Raw genomic sequence first — 18,411 nt, 5'->3', positions numbered from 1 at the left:
ATTTTGCCTCTCTAAAGAAGGGACTAAGTTCTCACTAACTTTTTTTGAAGATCACTGTCTACTTTAAAAGCTGATTTCTCAGAGGAGGAATGTTTATGAAGTATTTCTGAGATCCTAGTGAAAATTATAAGGATTTGGTAAAACTTTTAGAAATTGATACATTGGTACTAAGGAATTATGATGGTTTTAGATAAAGTTATGAAGCACTAATTGTCATGTAATTGAAGTGTGTGATTCTTGACTTTATCTGATTTCTAAGTTTGTTTTATAAAAGGATTCAATTATTGCTTTCTGCTTCAAGGAGCTACTGAAGTAATTTTCCTTAGTGATTTTCTAAATTCAGTACTGAAATTGTTCCAGGCCATGAGTAAGCAGTAGAGGGAATGAATCAGAATCATGTTAGTGTCTTCATTTTCAGTTTCTATCTCTCTTTAGCTTTTTCCTCCTTCTATCCAAAGTGTCTTTTATATTTATAAAGGTTGAAAATCCTATATCCCTATAATTATCTATACGCTATATAATCCCACTAAAAAGCCATAGGAGAAGGAAGAATAGAATGATTGAATGGTCATTGAGTGCTTCCTATGTGTAAAATTCTGGAGATATTTATCTCATTTAATCTTCAAAACGCTCTACTAGACTTCTTAGAGTGCAACTTGGGTCTCCATCTACACCATCCCTGGCATTACCTATGCTCTCAATAAGTGTATGTAGTTATGTAGACAGATGGATGAATAGATGAATGAATGTATAAACAAATGAATGAATGAATGAAGAAGCCTATGAATTATTATCTTTATTAAAAAGGAAAAGAATGGAAGTTCTGAGACATTAAGTTTATCAATGGCCCTGTAGCAAATAATTAACAAAACCTAGAGTTTAATGTACTCTTTAATTATCTGACAGAGCTAATAAGTTAATTATGGGCTTGATTTTCAGCACTCCACTATTCATTCATTCAGAAGAAATGTAAATACAGTGATCAAATTAATTTTTATATTGAGGATGAAATTAAAAAGAGACTTGATTCATTGGGCTTTGAAAACCATTCAGAATGTTGCCTTTTCATTTCTACTTCATTGTTGCATTAAATCAGTGGATGAGTGACAGCTGTATCTATGAATTATCTTCCACAGTACCAAGATGAGCTGTTAGTAGGATTATCTTTGCTTTTGAATGATAATGTTAGTGGTCAGAAGCTTGGACTTGAGAGTCAGACAAACTGAGTCCCTGTGTTGCTACTTCTTATTACCTCTTTTTCTTTAGACAAGTTGCTTAAGCTCCCTAAGCTTCAGTTTCCTTATAAAATGGGGATAATGAAGCCTACCTTGTAGGGCTAATGTGAGGATTGAGATAATATTCTTAGCACAGTAACTGGCATCATAGAAAGTCCTCTTGAAGGATTAGCTGCAGCTGTTGTTATTGTTGCTACTGTTATTGCAATGGTTATTGTGATCTTTGAATACAGTTATTAGTTTTTCCCAGCGGTCCCCTAAATCAAAGAAAAAATCGTTGGGGAACAATCATAGGGGATGTATTTATATACGTGGTGTCCATGTGTTATAAATTACAGGTCAATAAACTGTGTTTCTTACATATTCTGAGTATCTTTAAACTAAATCTTCTGGAGAAAAAATGTGGGCAGCCAATTCAGCACCCGGCAGTCGGCCTAGTGGCATGGTCCCCGGGCCTTCAGTACATGTCGTGGTGACCGTTCCGCAAGGCGGAGCGTCGAGTGGCACCTATGACTCCTGCCTAAAAGGAATTTGTTTCTTATGCTGTTTCTTATATGTTTCTTATATTCATACTGCCTCTTTTTCTCATTTGACGTCTTTTGGGCTCTGTGGTGGTGGAATGCTCCCACACCTAGCTACATTAATGAGCCAGCAGCTTACCCTGCATTAGCGTCAGCGTAGTGAAAATGCCTGCTCCTTTCTTAGAAAACAATAGGTCACCCTTTCTCCTCAAAATCCCCCTTCCCAAGCTTTGAAAGAGTTAGCTAGAAGAAACAAAAAGGTAATGATTAGCAGACTCTAAAACATGAACACAAAAAATAGTTATAGGTTGCTTGGTACTAAATAATAGGAACTGTTATGCCTGTGCCCAAACACTGTGTCTTGCTACACTTCAAGGAATCTGTCCCTGCAAACCCATTGATCACTGTGTAAGAATAAATAATGTCTAAAATTTAGCCAAACTATTCTAGTATTGCTTGCCTAAATGCTAGTGCATATGTTACAGAAAATTATAAAAATAAAGCTCTGATGCTCTGCTTGGTCGGAGATCTCATCTTCGTACCCGGACACAACAAGGTGTCTGTCTCGTTTTCTCGCCGACTCCAGCCCCCCTATCAGGACCCTGCCCGTTGCTGAGGGTTAGGCCAGCCCTCAGCAAAAAAAGAAACATTTTCTTTTTTTAAAAGTATCCCCTCCCTCCTTTTTTTGTCTTTGAACAGCAAAAACTTGAATGCAAAATTCAGAATAAGTCTCTTCTAGACCTTAGCCTGATACAGAAACCAGGATTCTCTGCAGCAGAGAATTCTGATATTGGGGGTATTTGCTGGAAAAAAAGTGATTAGCATTCATTGTACATTCTTATATTTCTCTGTATTTTATCTATTAAGCAGTCACCCCTACTTGTTGACCTTTGGGCAGTCAATTGAGGTGCAGCTGCAAGGGGTGAATTGTTCTATACATTAGTAAGCTGGTGAGCAAACTGTTAAAGCATACCTAATTTGGTCCCTAGAGAAAGTGTCTGGCCTACATTTTTTGAAGATTCAAATTTTCATATATTGAGTGCCTTACATGGACGAGACTCATTGTGAAATAATTAACTACCCTTAAGAATCCTATATTTAGTGGTGAGACTGATAAGAAACAGTACGGTGTTATAATGCTATCTCTGAGGTAAATACAGGGCTGCGGAGGGGCACCTCCCAAGGCTTGAGGAGCAAGACAGGAAGAGTAGTCAGAGGCCTCCACGGTGCTCATGTCTGCTCAGGGTCTTGAAGATCTAATGGCCAGGTAGATGGGCCGGGGGTAGAGTAGGTAAACTTTTCCAGGTTGAAGGAGCAACATATTTGAAGAAATGTAAGATGGGAAGTAAGGATGAAAACATTGGGCATTAAGGGAGGAATGAGATTTTTCTCGCTTGGCCTTTTTGCATCATATAGCCTGTCAGTTGGAGGGTCTGTTTTGTAAAAGAATTAGTCGGTTCAGAGAGGGGAAAGGATTGAAATGTTATTAACTGAAATAATTATTTTATTCGGTTGACTTGATCAGTCAGTATCTGTCAAAATGCTTGAGCCTAATATTCCATTTGGGCATGAATTTGTATTTTGTTTTTTTTCCTTGGAAAGTAATATTTTAATGTACGGTAATGTTTTTATATTAAATTTTCACAAATATTAGTAAAAGGAATAGTAAACCACATATTCTTTCACTCAAAATGTGGAAAACTGAAACAGTAAAACAAGAAAACTGACAAGGATATGGTTGGTTTGTGCTGGATTTTTTTTAATACAAGTAGTTACTTTCATTATATACTGCATAAATTTGAGGGTGTAAGAAATGTCTTTTTCTTAATTGCCCAAAACTTGTCCTTGCAAAATAATTCAAATGTATGTAAACCTTTGAAATGCAGTTCTCTAAGAACATTTTCACGATGACTATGAAGTGAATCAAAAGCATTTTTCAAATTTTCAAGTGGAAGGATCAGGGGAAAGCAGGATGATAGGTGACTAAGATTCGGAGTTAGGTGACTAGGCAAGGTCATCCAGTTGGCAGGTTACAGAGTTGTGTGTGAGCATGTGGGACCCAGGCTTTTTCTTGGTGGAAAATGCTGCAGAATCTGGAAATGTTAGTGTGTTCAAGATGAAGAGGAAGAACGTCTAATTGCAGTTCAGATCATTTTATACTAGAAAACAATTATAAAAACTAACTTTAAGTTTTCAAAACTCAGTTAGGTGTGTGTATGGTCCATTGGTATGCAGCTTCAACACCTGCCTGTTTCCTAAGTGCCATGTTCCACCACAACCCCAGCTTCAGCACACTTGCTGTTAGCAACTAATTCTTTTTCACAGAGAGTCACAAATTGGGAATAAATCTCTAACCCTTCTTTTCCAGAGTTAGAGTGGTACTACATGCTTCTTCCTTTTACTTTCCCCTCAAGGTTGGCTTGAGGGATGGTAAGAATGTCAACAGGTAGATCCAATATAGAGATGTGCTTGCTATTTTCTGTCTCACTTAATTTCATATTTAACAGTGTACTAACCATTTTGGGAAGTTGTTTATCAACTCCCTTGAAACAGCATACGTAGATCACTAATCCTGTCTGAACCTCCACCCACCGGGCCGCTGCATCCCCCTCTGCTGGGTGTACTTGCAGTTGGGTGTGCAGGCAGTGCTGCAGGAGCACCTGGGCCTGCGTTGTCCTACCACCCTCAGCCATGGCTGGAGCCCACTCAGCTATCTGCATGAATTTGTTTTTATTGCTTACCCCAGTATTTTGAAAATAGGTCCTCAATACTGGCTGAACAGTATAATTATATGGGGAGGCTTTTTTTAAAAAAATATGTCAATGTGGAGTTGCTTTAAAATATTCCCAACAGAAATATTTAAAATATTGGTGGGGGGGACAGATGATACTAGATTTGCAATATATTGATAAAAATGGAAGACTGGTAATGGGTACTTGGGGCGTATTAAGGTATTCGCATTACATTTGTGTATGTTTGACCATTTTCATAATAAAAAGAAAGTTTAAAAAGTAAAATTAAAGTTTTCCTGACTAACCACCACTAAAAATTACTAGTGCCTGGACCCCACCCTAGACCAATTAAATCAGAATTTCAAGTTTGACATGGTTCCAGTGTTTAGTTGTGGTTGAAACCCTCTGCCTTGTGAGTCGAGCAAAGCAGGAATTATTCTTCTATCTTAAAAGTAAAGAAACTGAGACTCAGAAAGGCTGTTTTTGTTAAAATATCACACAGACAGTAAAGAACATAGCCATTACATAATCAGCCTTGTAATCCAGTGCTCATTTTATTATACTACTCTGCTTGTCTTTTGCACACCATCAAAGGAATGACTAGTTACTGTCGCATGGTATGTTCAGAAACGATGCTATATTGAAGATATCGTACTCCGTACAACTCTATTCTAGAGCATCTCTAGTTGCTTTTTCTTCCTCAAACTGGCAGTGAATGTTGAGTGCAAGCCATGAAGTTTGCTAAATTGTTTGTATCTGTGAGTGGATGCTCATAATTCAGCCTGCCATTTGCTATTCTTAGCCTATAAATAAGAAGAAGGGTGATTGGTGTAAATGCCTGTTGGAAAGAAAAAATGCTGATATTCAGTGCCGTGTGGACTGGGACAGTAAATCTACATGGAAATTAAATATTTCAGTGACAAACAGTATCTCTCATTATCACTTCAATCTGTTCTTAACTTTCCTGGGTATTGTTAATTCATAACATAATTTGAATTGACTTACCATTATTGATTCCTGTGTTCATTAGAATGAAAAGGGAAATCTTGTCTTTGCAAGGGAAATACAGTTATCAGATGCTTTCTTTGCTATAGAATAAAAAGACCTGGTGGGATATAAACTGTGAGATGACAGTTAAATTGACATGTTGAAGGTTAATGCTTGCTTGCTACGTTGATGTTGGAGGTCCCAATCACTTGTCAGTATGCTCCTATAATACAGGCAGTACATCTTCATTAGGAAGGCATATAGCAATCAGTTTTAGGTTTCCGGATGAGCCTATGGCCAAGCCATAATTAACCTTTTGAACCTGGAGTTGAAACAGAATGTACTATTGGCTTAGGTTATCAATTATGGTCAGAGTCAATTGATACTTACTCAGAAAGGGCTTATTGGTGATGGATATTACAATTCCCTGATTTTCTCATTGTGTGATTAAAAAAAAAGTTGTCATGGCAAAGTATTATATTTCTTACTTTGGGGAGGGAAATTTTTGTAAGTCAGATGCCTTACCAAACACTTATATAAGGAGCAGTTTTCAGTCTCAATTTTCAGTATTGTTTTCAATTTCATCAGTATGAAGCAGTATAGTTACTAAGGGGATTTTTAGAACTACATGATATGTCAAATTGTAATAGAAACAAAAGACTCATACATAGCATGTCAGCATACTTTAAACATAAATTTAAAAGATAAATTTCAGGTGAAAGTCTATAGTTAACTTTTTTTAGTGTCTTATACTACTTTTCCTGTATAATATTTCACTCAAGTAACATTGTCAGAAAAATGGCTAAAAGAATTTCACTTCCCTTGGGGTAAAATTGATAAAATGTGTATTAATCAAATAAAACTGAAAATATTCACTGCCAATTCAAATTAAGATAACTGCTCAAATTACAGTTATTTTTTGTTTAGCTATATTTCTCATGTTATTTTTATTGTATTAGTTGTTAAGTAAAATTTTTATTAAAATAAAACAATGTTAATATATTTTAGAAATTATTTCTGGAAAAAAGTAACATGGGTTTTATTTATAACTTTTATACATTGATGCCTGACTATACATGTTGTTTTGAAATTATTATCTACATTTCAGTCTTCAGAGAATTTGTTTTTAAAGTAATTATGTACAGAAATAAAATTATGTGCAAAGATGTATATTTCAATATTTTTATAAAAGTGAGAAACTGGTAACATAAATTTCCAACACTAAGACATTGACTGACTATACTGTGTACTCTCTTCCACACAAAGTACACATTGTGTTCCTCTCTTTGAAGAAATAATTTTACCATGACAATAGGACAGAAATATTAATAACCCAAGGAAATAGTTATGTTATCTTAAATTTTTTAAAGTAGGCTATAAAATTACATATTCAGCCATGGGGAAGGTTATTGAAAAATGACTGGGAGGCGGGGCAAGATGGCAGACTGGTGAGCTGTATGTTTTAGTTACTCCTCCAGGAAAGTAGGTAGAAAGCCAGGAACTGCGTAGACTGGACACCACAGAGCAATCTGACTTTGGGCATACTTCATACAATACTCATGAAAACGTGAAACTGCTGAGATCAGCGAAATCTGTAAGTTTTTGCGGCCAGGGGACCCGCGCCCCTCCCTGCCAGGCTCAGTCCCGGGGGAGGAGGGGCTGTCAGCTCCGGGAAGGAGAAGGGAGAACTGCAGTGGCAGCCCTTATCGGAAACTCATTCTACTGATTCAAACTCCAACCATAGATAGACTGAGACCAGACACCAGAGAATCTGAGAGCAGCCAGCCCAGCAGAGAGGAGACAGGCATAGAAAAAAAACAACACGAAAAACTCCAAAATAAAAGCGGAGGATTTTTGGAGTTCTGGTGAACATAGAAAGGGGAAGGGCCCTGAGGCGCATATGCAAATCCTGAAGAAAAGCTGATCTCTCTGCCCTGTGGACCTTTCCTTAATGGCCCTGGTTGCTTTGTCTCTTAGCATTTCAATAACCCATTAGATCTCTGAGGAGGGCCCGTTTTTTTTTGTTTGTTTGTTTGTTTGTTTGTTTGTTTTTTTAATCCTTTTTTCTTTTTCTAAAACAATTACTCTAAGAAGCTCAATACAGAAAGCTTCAAAGACTTGCTATTTGGGCAGGTCAAGTCAAGAGCAGAACTAGGAGAGCTCTGAGACAAACCGCAATAATCCAGTGGCTGAGAAAATTCACTAAACACCACAACTTCCCAAGAAAAGGGCGGTGTCCGCTCACAGCCATCATCCTGGTGGACAGGAAACACTCCTGCCCATCACCAGCCCCATAGCCCAGAACTGCCCCAGACAACCCAGTGTGACGGAAGTACTTCAAATAACAGGCACACACCACAAAACTGGGCGTGGACATTAGCCTTCCCTGCAACCTCAGCTGATTGTCCCAGAGTTGGGAAGGTAGAGCAGTGTGAATTAACAAAGCCCCATTCAGCCATCATTTCAGCAGACTGGGAGCCTCCCTACACAGCCCAGCAGCCCAGAACTGCCCTGGGGGGACGGCACTCATCTGTGACATAGCACAGTCATCCCTCAACAGAGGACCCAGGGTGCACGGCCTGGAAGAGGGGCCCACTTGCAAGTCTCAGGAGCCATACGCCAATACCAAAGACTTGTGGGTCAGTGGCAGAGACAAACTGTGGCAGGACTGAACTGAAGGATTAGACTATTGCAGCAGCTTTAAAACTCTAGGATCACAAGGGAGATTTGATTGTTAGAGCCACCCCCCCCCCCGACTGCCCAGAAACACGCCCCATATACAGGGCAGGCAACACCAACTACACACGCAAGCTTGGTACACCAATTGGACCCCACAAGACTCACTCCCCCACTCACCAAAAAGGCTAAGCAGGGGAGAACTGGCTTGTGGAGAACAGGTGGCTCGTGGACGCCACCTGCTGGTTAGTTAGAGAAAGTGTACTCCACGAAGCTGTAGATCTGACAAATTAGAGATAAGGACTTCAATTGGTCTACAAATCCTAAAAGAACCCTATCAAGTTCAGCAAATGCCACGAGGCCAAAAACAACAGAAAATTATAAAGCATATGAAAAAACCAGACGATATGAATAACCCAAGCCCAAGCACCCAAATCAAAATACCAGAAGAGACACAGCACCTAGAGCAACTACTCAAAGAACTAAAGATGAACAATGAGACCATAGTACGGGAGATAAAGGAAATCAAGAAGACCCTAGAAGAGCATAAAGAAGACATTGCAAGACTAAATAAAAAAATGGATGATCTTATGGAAATTAAAGAAACTGTTGACCAAATTAAAAAGATTCTGGACACTCATAGTACAAGACTAGAGGAAGTTGAACAACGAATCAGTGACCTGGAAGATGACAGAATGGAAAATGAAAGCATAAAAGAAAGAATGGGGAAAAAATTGAAAAAATCGAAATGGACCTCAGGGATATGATAGATGATATGAAACGTCCAAATATAAGACTCATTGGTGTTCCAGAAGGGGAAGAAAAGGGTAAAGGTCTAGGAAGAGTATTCAAAGAAATTGTTGGGGAAAACTTCCCAAATCTTCTAAACAACATAAATACACAAATCATAAAGGCTCTGCGAACTCCAAATAGAATAAATCCAAAAAAACCCACTCCGAGACATATACTGATCACACTATCAAACACAGAAGAGAAGGAGCAAGTTCTGAAAGCAGCAAGAGAAAAGCAATTCACCACATACAAAGGAAACAGCATAAGACTAAGTAGTGACTACTCAGCAGCCACCATGGAGGCAAGAAGGCAGTGGCACGATATATTTAATATTCTGAGTGAGAAAAATTTCCAGCCAAGAATACTTTATCCAGCAAAGCTCTCCTTCATATTTGAGGGAGAGCTTAAATTTTTCACAGACAAACAAATGCTGAGAGAATTTGCTAACAAGAGACCTGCCCTACTGGAGATACTCAAGGGAGCCCTACAGACAGAGAAACAAAGAAAGGACAGAGAGACTTGGAGAAAGGTTCAGTACTAAAGAGATTCGGTATGGGTGCAATAAAGGATATTAATAGACAGAGGGGAAAAATATGACAAACATAAACCAAAGGATAAGATGGCTGATTCAAGAATTGCCTTCACGGTTATAACGTTGAATGTAAATGGATTAAACTCCCCAATTAAAAGATATAGATTCGCAGAATGGATCAAAAAAAATGAACCATCAATATGTTGCATACAAGAGACTCATCTTAGACACAGGGACACAAAGAAACTGAAAGTAAAAGGATGGAAAAAAATATTTCATGCAAGCTACAGCCAAAAGAAAGCAGGTGTAGCAATATTAATCTCAGATAAAATAGACTTCAAATGCAGGGATGTTTTGAGAGACAAAGAAGGCCACTACGTACTAATAAAAGGGGCAATTCAGCAAGAAGAAATAACAATCGTAAATGTCTATGCACCCAACCAAGGTGCCACAAAATACATGAGAGAAACACTGGCAAAACTAAAGGAAGCAATTGATGTTTCCACAATAATTGTGGGAGACTTCAACACATCACTCTCTCCTATAGATAGATCAACCAGACAGAAGACCAATAAGGAAATTGAAAACCTAAACAATCTGATAAATGAATTAGATCTAACAGACATATACAGGACATTACATCCCAAATCACCAGGATACACATACTTTTCTAGTGCTCACGGAACTTTCTCCAGAATAGATCATATGCTGGGACATAAAACAAGCCTCAATAAATTTAAAAAGATTGAAATTATTCAAAGCACATTCTCTGACCACAATGGAATACAATTAGAAGTCAATAACCATCAGAGACTTAGAAAATTCACAAATACCTGGAGGTTAAACAAAACACTCCTAAACAATCAGTGGGTTAAAGAAGAAATAGCAAGAGAAATTGCTAAATATATAGAGACGAATGAAAATGAGAACACAACATACCAAAACTTATGGGATGCAGCAAAAGCAGTGCTAAGGGGGAAATTTATAGCAGTAAACGCATATATTAAAAAGGAAGAAAGAGCCAAAATCAAAGAACTAATGGATCAACTGAAGAAGCTAGAAAATGAACAGCAAACCAATCCTAAACCAAGTACAAGAAAAGAAATAACAAGGATTAAAGCAGAAATAAATGACATAGAGAACAAAAAAACAATAGAGAGGATAAATATCACCAAAAGTTGGTTCTTTGAGAAGATCAACAAGATTGACAAGCCCCTAGCTAGACTGACAAAATCAAAAAGAGAGAAGACCCATATAAACAAAATAATGAATGAAAAAGGTGACATAACTGCAGATCCTGAAGAAATTAAAAAAATTATAAGAGGATACTATGAACAACTGTATGGCAACAAACTGGATAATGTAGAGGAAATGGACAATTTCCTGGAAACATATGAACAACCTAGACTGACCAGAGAAGAAACAGAAGACCTCAACCAACCGATCACAAGCAAAGAGATCCAATCAGTCATCAAAAATCTTCCCACAAATAAATGCCCAGGGCCAGATGGCTTCACAGGGGAATTCTACCAAACTTTCCAGAAAGAACTGACACCAATCTTACTCAAACTCTTTCAAAACATTGAAGAAAATGGAACACTACCTAACTCATTTTATGAAGCTAACATCAATCTAATACCAAAACCAGGCAAAGATGCTACAAAAAAGGAAAACTACCGGCCAATCTCCCTGATGAATATAGATGCAAAAATCCTCAACAAAACACTTGCAAATCGAATCCAAAGACACATTAAAAAAATCATACACCATGACCAAGTGGGGTTCATTCCAGGCATGCAAGGATGGTTCAACATAAGAAAATCAATCAATGTATTACAACACATTAACAAGTCAAAAGGGAAAAATCAATTGATCATCTCAATAGATGCTGAAAAAGCATTTGACAAAATCCAACATCCCTTTTTGATAAAAACACTTCAAAAGGTAGGAATTGAAGGAAACTTCCTCAACATGATAAAGAGCATATATGAAAAACCCACAGCCAGCATAGTACTCAATGGTGAGAGACTGAAAGCCTTCCCTCTAAGATCAGGAACAAGACAAGGATGCCCGCTATCACCACTGTTATTCAACATTGTGCTGGAAGTGCTAGCCAGGGCAATCCGGCAAGACAAAGAAATAAAAGGCATCCAAATTGGAAAAGAAGAAGTAAAACTGTCATTGTTTGCAGAGGATATGATCTTATATCTAGAAAACCCTCAGAAATCGACGATACAGCTACTAGAGCTAATAAACAAATTTAGCAAAGTAGCGGGATACAAGGTGAATGCACATAAGTCAGTAATGTTTCTATATGCTAGAAATGAACAAACTGAAGAGACACTCAAGAAAAAGATACCATTTTTAATAGCAACTAAAAAAATCAAGTACTTAGGAATCAACTTAACCAAAGATGTAAAAGACCTATATAAAGAAAACTACATAACTCTACTAAAAGAAATAGAAGGGGACCTTAAAAGATGGAAAAATATTCCATGTTCATGGATAGGAAGACTAAATGTCATTAAGAAGTCAATTCTACCCAAACTCATCTGCAGATTCAATGCAATCCCAATCAAAATTCCAACAACCTACTTTGCAGACTTGGAAAAGCTAGTTATCAAATTTATTTGGAAAGGGAAGATGCCTCGAATTGCTAAAGACACTCTAAAAAAGAAAAAGGAAGTGGGAGGACTTACACTCCCTGACTTTGAAGCTTATTATAAAGCCACAGTTGCCAAAACAGCATGGTACTGGCACAAAGATAGACATATAGATCAATGGAATCGAATTGAGAATTCGGAGACAGACCCTCAGATCTATGGTCGACTGATCTTTGATAAGGCCCCCAAAGTCACTGAACTGAGTCATAATGGTCTTTTCAACAAATGGGGCTGGGAGAGTTGGATATCCATATCCAAAAGAATGAAAGAGGACCCCTACCTCACCCCCTACACAAAAATTAACTCAAAATGGACCAAAGATCTCAATATAAAAGAAAGGACCATAAAACTCCTAGAAGATAATGTAGGAAAACATCTTCAAGACCTTGTATTAGGCGGCCACTTCCTAGACTTTACACCCAAAGCACAAGCAACAAAAGAGAAAATAGATAAATGGGAACTCCTCAAGCTTAGAAGTTTCTGCACCTCAAAGGAATTTCTCAAAAAGGTAAAGAGGCAGCCAACTCAATGGGAAAAAATTTTTGGAAACCATGTATCTGACAAAAGACTGATATCTTGCATATATAAAGAAATCCTACAACTCAATGACAATAGTACAGTCGGCCCAATTATAAAATGGGCAAAAGATATGAAAAGACAGTTCTCTGAAGAGGAAATACAAATGGCCAAGAAACACATGAAAAAATGTTCAGCTTCACTAGCTATTAGAGAGATGCAAATTAAGACCACAATGAGATACCGTCTAACACCGGTTAGAATGGCTGCCATTAAACAAACAGGAAACTACAAATGCTGGAGGGGATGTGGAGAAATTGGAACTCTTATTCATTGTTGGTGGGACTGTATAATGGTTCAGCCACTCTGGAAGTCAGTCTGGCAGTTCCTTAGAAAACTAGATATAGAGTTACCATTCGATCCAGCGATTGCACTTCTCGGTATATACCCGGAAGATCGGAAAGCAGTGACACGAACAGATATCTGCACGCCAATGTTCATAGCAGCATTACTCACAATTGCCAAGAGATGGAAACAACCCAAATGTCCTTCAACAGATGAGTGGATAAATAAAATGTGGTATATACACACGATGGAATACTACGCGGCAGTAAGAAGGAACGATCTCGTGAAACATATGACAACATGGATGAACCTTGAGGACATAATGCTAAGCGAAATAAGCCAGGCACAAAAAGAGAAATATTATATGCTACCACTAATGTGAACTTTGAAAAATGTAAAACAAATGGTTTATAATGTAGAATGTAGGGGAACTAGCAATAGAGACCAATTATGGAAGGGGGAACAATAATCCAAGAAGAACAGATAAGCTATTTAACGTTCTGGGGATGCCCAGGAATGACTATGGTCTGTTAATTTCTGATGGATATAGTAGGAGCAAGTTCACAGAAATGTTGCTATATTAGGTAACTTTCTTGGGGTAAAGTAGGAACATGTTGGAAGTTAAGCAGATATCTTAGGTTAGTTGTCTTTTTCTTACTCCCTTGTTATGGTCTCTTTGAAATGTTCTTTTATTGTATGTTTGTTTTCTTTTTAACTTTTTTTTCATACAGTTGATTTAAAAAAGAAGGGAAAGTTAAAAAAAAAAAAAAAAAAGAAAGATGTAGTGCCCCCTTGAGGAGCCTGTGGAGAATGCAGGGATATTCGCCTACCCCACCTCCATGGTTGCTAACATGACGACAGACATAGGGGACTGGTGGTTTGATGGGTTGGACCCTCTACCACAGGTTTTACCCTTGGGAAGACGGTTGCTGCAAAGGAGAGGCTAGGCCTCCCTATGGTTGTGCCTAAGAGCCTCCTCCCGAATGCCCCTTTGTTGCTCAGATGTGGCCCTGTCTCTCTAGCTAAGCCAACTTGAAAGGTGAAATCACTGCCCTCCCCCCTACGTGGGATCAGACACCCAGGGGAGTGAATCTCCCTGGCAACGTGGAATATGACTCCCGGGAGGAATGTAGACCTGGCATCTTGGGATGGAGAACATCTTCTTGACCAAAAGGGGAATGTGAAAGGAAATGAAATAAGCTTCAGTGGCAGAGAGATTCCAAAAGGAGCCGAGAGGTCACTCTGGTGGGCACTCTTATGCACACTTTAGACAACCCTTTTTAGGTTCTAAAGAATTGGGGTAGCTGGTGGTGGATACCTGAAACTATCAAACTACAACCCAGAACCCATGAATGTCGAAGACAGTTGTATAAAAATGTAGCTTATGAGGGGTGACAAGGGGATTGGGAAAGCCATAAGGACCACACTCCACTTCGTCTAGTTTATGGATGGATGAGTAGAAAAATAGGGGAAGGAAACAAACAGACAAAGGTACCCAGTGTTCTTTTTTACTTCAATTGCTCTTTTTCACTCTAATTATTATTCTTGTTATTCTTGTGTGTGTGCTAATGAAGGTGTCAGGGATTGATTTGGGTGATGAATATACAACTATGTAATGGTACTGTGAACAATCAAAAGTACAATTTGTTTTGTATGACTGCGTGGTATATGAATATATCTCAATAAAATGAAGATTAAAAAAAAAAAAAAAAAAAAAAAAAGACATAATGCTGAGCAAAATAAGCCAGGCACAAAAAGAGAGATATTATATGTTACCACTAATGTGAATTCTGTGAGAAATGTACAATGTTTTATACTGTAGAATGTAGGGGACCTAGAGATACCAATTAGTGGAGGGGGAATGATAATCTAATAAGAACAGATAAACTATGGAGGGTAATCTCAATGTTATGGGAATGCTCAGGAATGATTATGGTTTGTAAACTTTCTTGGATATAGTAAGATCATGTTGGAAGCATTAGAGTTATTTTAGGTTTTTTTTTCTCTTATTCCTTTGTTTTCTTAGGGGTTGTTAATTTTCTTGGGGTATGGTAGGAACATGTTGGAAGCAATGTAGTTATTTTAGATTATTTGTTTTTCTTATTCCTCTGTTTGGACATGGTTTATTAATTTTCTTGGGGTATGGTAGGAACATATTGGAAGCAAAGTAGTTATTTTAGGTTATTTGTTTTCCTTAATCCATTGCTTTGTTTGAAATATCGTGGGGTTTTTTTGGTTGTTGTTTGCCTGTTTGTTTTTAATTTTTTGATAAACAAAGTTAAAAAATTGAAAAAAAATCAGTAGAAAAATGGGAGTAAAAACTAAATGACAAATAGGGTGGGATGGGGGGATGGTTTGGGTATTCTCTTTTCACTTTTATTTTTTATTCTTTTTCTGATTCTTTCTGATGTAAGGAAAATGTTCAGAAATAGATTGTGGTGATGAACGCATAACTATATGATCATACTGTGAACAGTTGATTGTATACCATGGATGACTGTATGGTTTATGAATGTATTTCAATAAAACTGAATTAAAAAAAAAAAAAAAAAAAGCACCTTCAAACTACTACCATATCCATCACCAAGTACAATGATTTTTTAACCTAATCACTGTTTGAAGTTCAATTTTGCCTTGTTTTAAGCTATGATGTCTGTAAAAGTAAGTGTTGTATTCATTATATACAGTTTTTTTCTAAGACGCAAATATTAAAATAAAAGATATGCATCCCAAAAAAAAAAAAAAAAAAATGACTGGAAGGAAACATAATAAAATGTGAACAATGGTTGCCTTGAGGTGGTACTATTATATGCCTTTTTTTGTATTTATACATTTGTTAAAATTATCTCCAGATATTATTGCTCTTATTATCAGAAAAAAATGAGGTTAAAAATTAATTACAGGTTTCTAAAAATAATATTTTTCTAATCAATTTGTCAGTATCATGATATAGTATATAAGACATGATGCCTTTAAATTCCAACTGAGTAACTTCCTAATTGTATGACTTTGGACAAATGTTTTTACCTCTTTATGCTTCTGTTTCCTCATCTCTAAAATAAGGATAATAAAGTAGTCATCTCCTAGGGATGATATGAAGATTAAGCTAGTTAATACCCATGAAGTTATAAAATAAGTAAACACATAATCACATAATGACGTGAGCGCCATCGTTGTGCCCTCTCTCTTCTTGGCATAGCTTTTTTAGTGCTGTGGCAGAACATGTAGTCCATTGCTTTACTGCTGGCTTTTTACCAGCCCTTTGGCTTTCATATCTATCTTCCTTCTCGTTATCTCCACCTGTATGAATAATGGACTCCTTCAAACTCTTCATTTCTAAGATTTAATCATTCATCTTCCACTTCTCCCCCTCCTGCTAAGTGAGTATCATCCTCTCCTTATAAGATATGGAGATCATTTGGACTGTTCTTCTATCTTCAAAACTTCTTTTTTTTGGCTCTGCCTTGATTCAGATCATCATTATTTTCCATCTTCCTCTTAATAGGTCCCCATAATTCCAGTCTTGACTCTCCATTCCTAAACATTCTACACAAAGTTAATAGAATAGTCTTTCTGAGAGTCAGTCCTTCAATGACTCCCCATACTTTCTTTTTTTTATTATTTAAATACAATTTTATTGAGATATTTTCACATAACATACAGTCCTTCAAAGTGTACAGTTTTTCATAGTGTCTTCATATAGCTGTGCATTCATCACCACAATCGATCTCTGAACTTTTTCATTACTGCAAAAAATAAATTAAAATTAAAAAAGAACATCCAAAATATTCCATTCCCCTCCTCCCTCCATTTTTCATTTAGTTTTTTTGACACTCATTCATTGTTTTTTTTAAACTTTATCACAATATTAAAAAACAAATAATAAAAAATACATTTCAAACAAAACCAAAACAAAGAAATAAGAAAAAACAACCTAAAATAACTACATTGCTTCCAACATGTTCCTATCATACCCCAAGAAAATTAAACCATAACCAAACAAAGAAATAAGAAAAACAACCTAAAATAAATACGTTGCTTCCAACATGTTCCTACCCTACCCCAAGAAAATAAACAAACTATAACCCAACAAAGGAATAAGAAAAACAAGTAACCTAAAATAACTACAGTTCTGCGAACTTATTCCTACCATACTCCCAGAAATTAACAAACCATAGTAGTTCCTGAGCATTCCCAGAACATCAAATTTACCCTCCATAACTTATCTGTTCTTATTAGATTATCATTCCCCCTTCACTGTTTGCTGTCTATTGCTAGGTCCCCTACATGCTACAATATAAGCCATTTGTTTTACATTTTACAGAGTTCACATTAGTGGTAATACAATATCTCTCTTTTTGTGCCTGGCTTATTTCGCTCAACAGTATGTCTTCAGGGTTCATCTGTGTTGTTATATGTTTCATGATCTCGTTTCTTCTTACTGCCGTATAGTATTCTGTTGTGTGTATATACCACATTTTGTTTATCCATTCATCTGTTGAAAGATATTTGGATTATTTCCATCTCTTGGCAATTGTGAATAATGCTGCTGTGAACATTGATGTGCAAATATCTGTCTGTGTCACTGCTTTCAGATCTTCTGAGTATATACTGAGAAATGCAATTGCTGGATCTAAGGGTAGCTCTATATCTCATTTTCTAAGAAACCACCAGACTGTCTTCCAGAGTGGCTGAACCATTATATAGTCCCACCAACAATGAATAAGAGTTCCAGTTTCTCTGCATCCTCTCCAACATTTGTAGTTTCCTGTTTGTTTAATGGCAGCCAATCTGATTGGTGTGAGATGATATCTCATTGTAGTCTTAATTTGCATCTCCCTAATAGCCAGTGAAGACAAACATTTTTTCCTGTGTTTTTTGGCATTTGTATTTCTCTTCAGAAAAATGTCTTTCCATATCTTTTGCCCATTTTATAATTTCGCTGTTTGTACTATTGTCGTTGAGTTGTAGGATTTCTTTATATATGTAAGATATCAGTCTTTTGTCAGATGCATGGCTTCCAAATGTTTTTTCCCGTTGAGTTGGCTGCCTCTTCACCTTTTTGACAAATTCCTTTGAGGTACAGAAGCTTTTAAGTTTGAAGAGTCCCCATTTATCTGTTTTTTCTTTTGTTGCTTGTGCTTTGGGTGTAAAGTCTAAGAAGTGACCTCCTAATACAAGGTCTTGAAGATGTTTCCCTACATTATATTCTAGGAGATTTATGGTATTGTCTCTTATGTCGAGGTGTTTAATCCATTTTGAGTTAATTTTTGTGTAGGGTGTAAGGTAGGGGTCCTCTTTCGTTCTTTTTGATATGGATATCCAGCTCTCCTAGCCCCATTTGTTGAAGAGACTGTTATGTCCCAGTCAGTGGTTTTGGGTGCTGTCCTAGTTTGCGAATGCTGCAGAATG

General features: G+C 37.1%; 1 protein-coding gene and 1 pseudogene across 2 annotated transcripts in view; one reads left to right on the top strand and one right to left on the bottom strand.

The window, feature by feature from the left end:
- Window positions 1-18,411, top strand: part of RANBP17 (RAN binding protein 17) — a 458,652-nt gene that overhangs the window by 247,577 nt on the left and 192,664 nt on the right. The window lies entirely within an intron of this gene.
- On the bottom strand, window positions 3,950-4,449 carry LOC119506267 (annotated as a pseudogene).

Source organism: Choloepus didactylus, chromosome 11 (genome assembly GCF_015220235.1).
Source record: "Choloepus didactylus isolate mChoDid1 chromosome 11, mChoDid1.pri, whole genome shotgun sequence".
Lineage (NCBI taxonomy): Eukaryota > Metazoa > Chordata > Mammalia > Pilosa > Megalonychidae > Choloepus > Choloepus didactylus.
The sequence above is the reverse complement of the archived record's forward strand: the minus strand, read 5'-3'. Positions and strand labels throughout refer to the sequence as shown.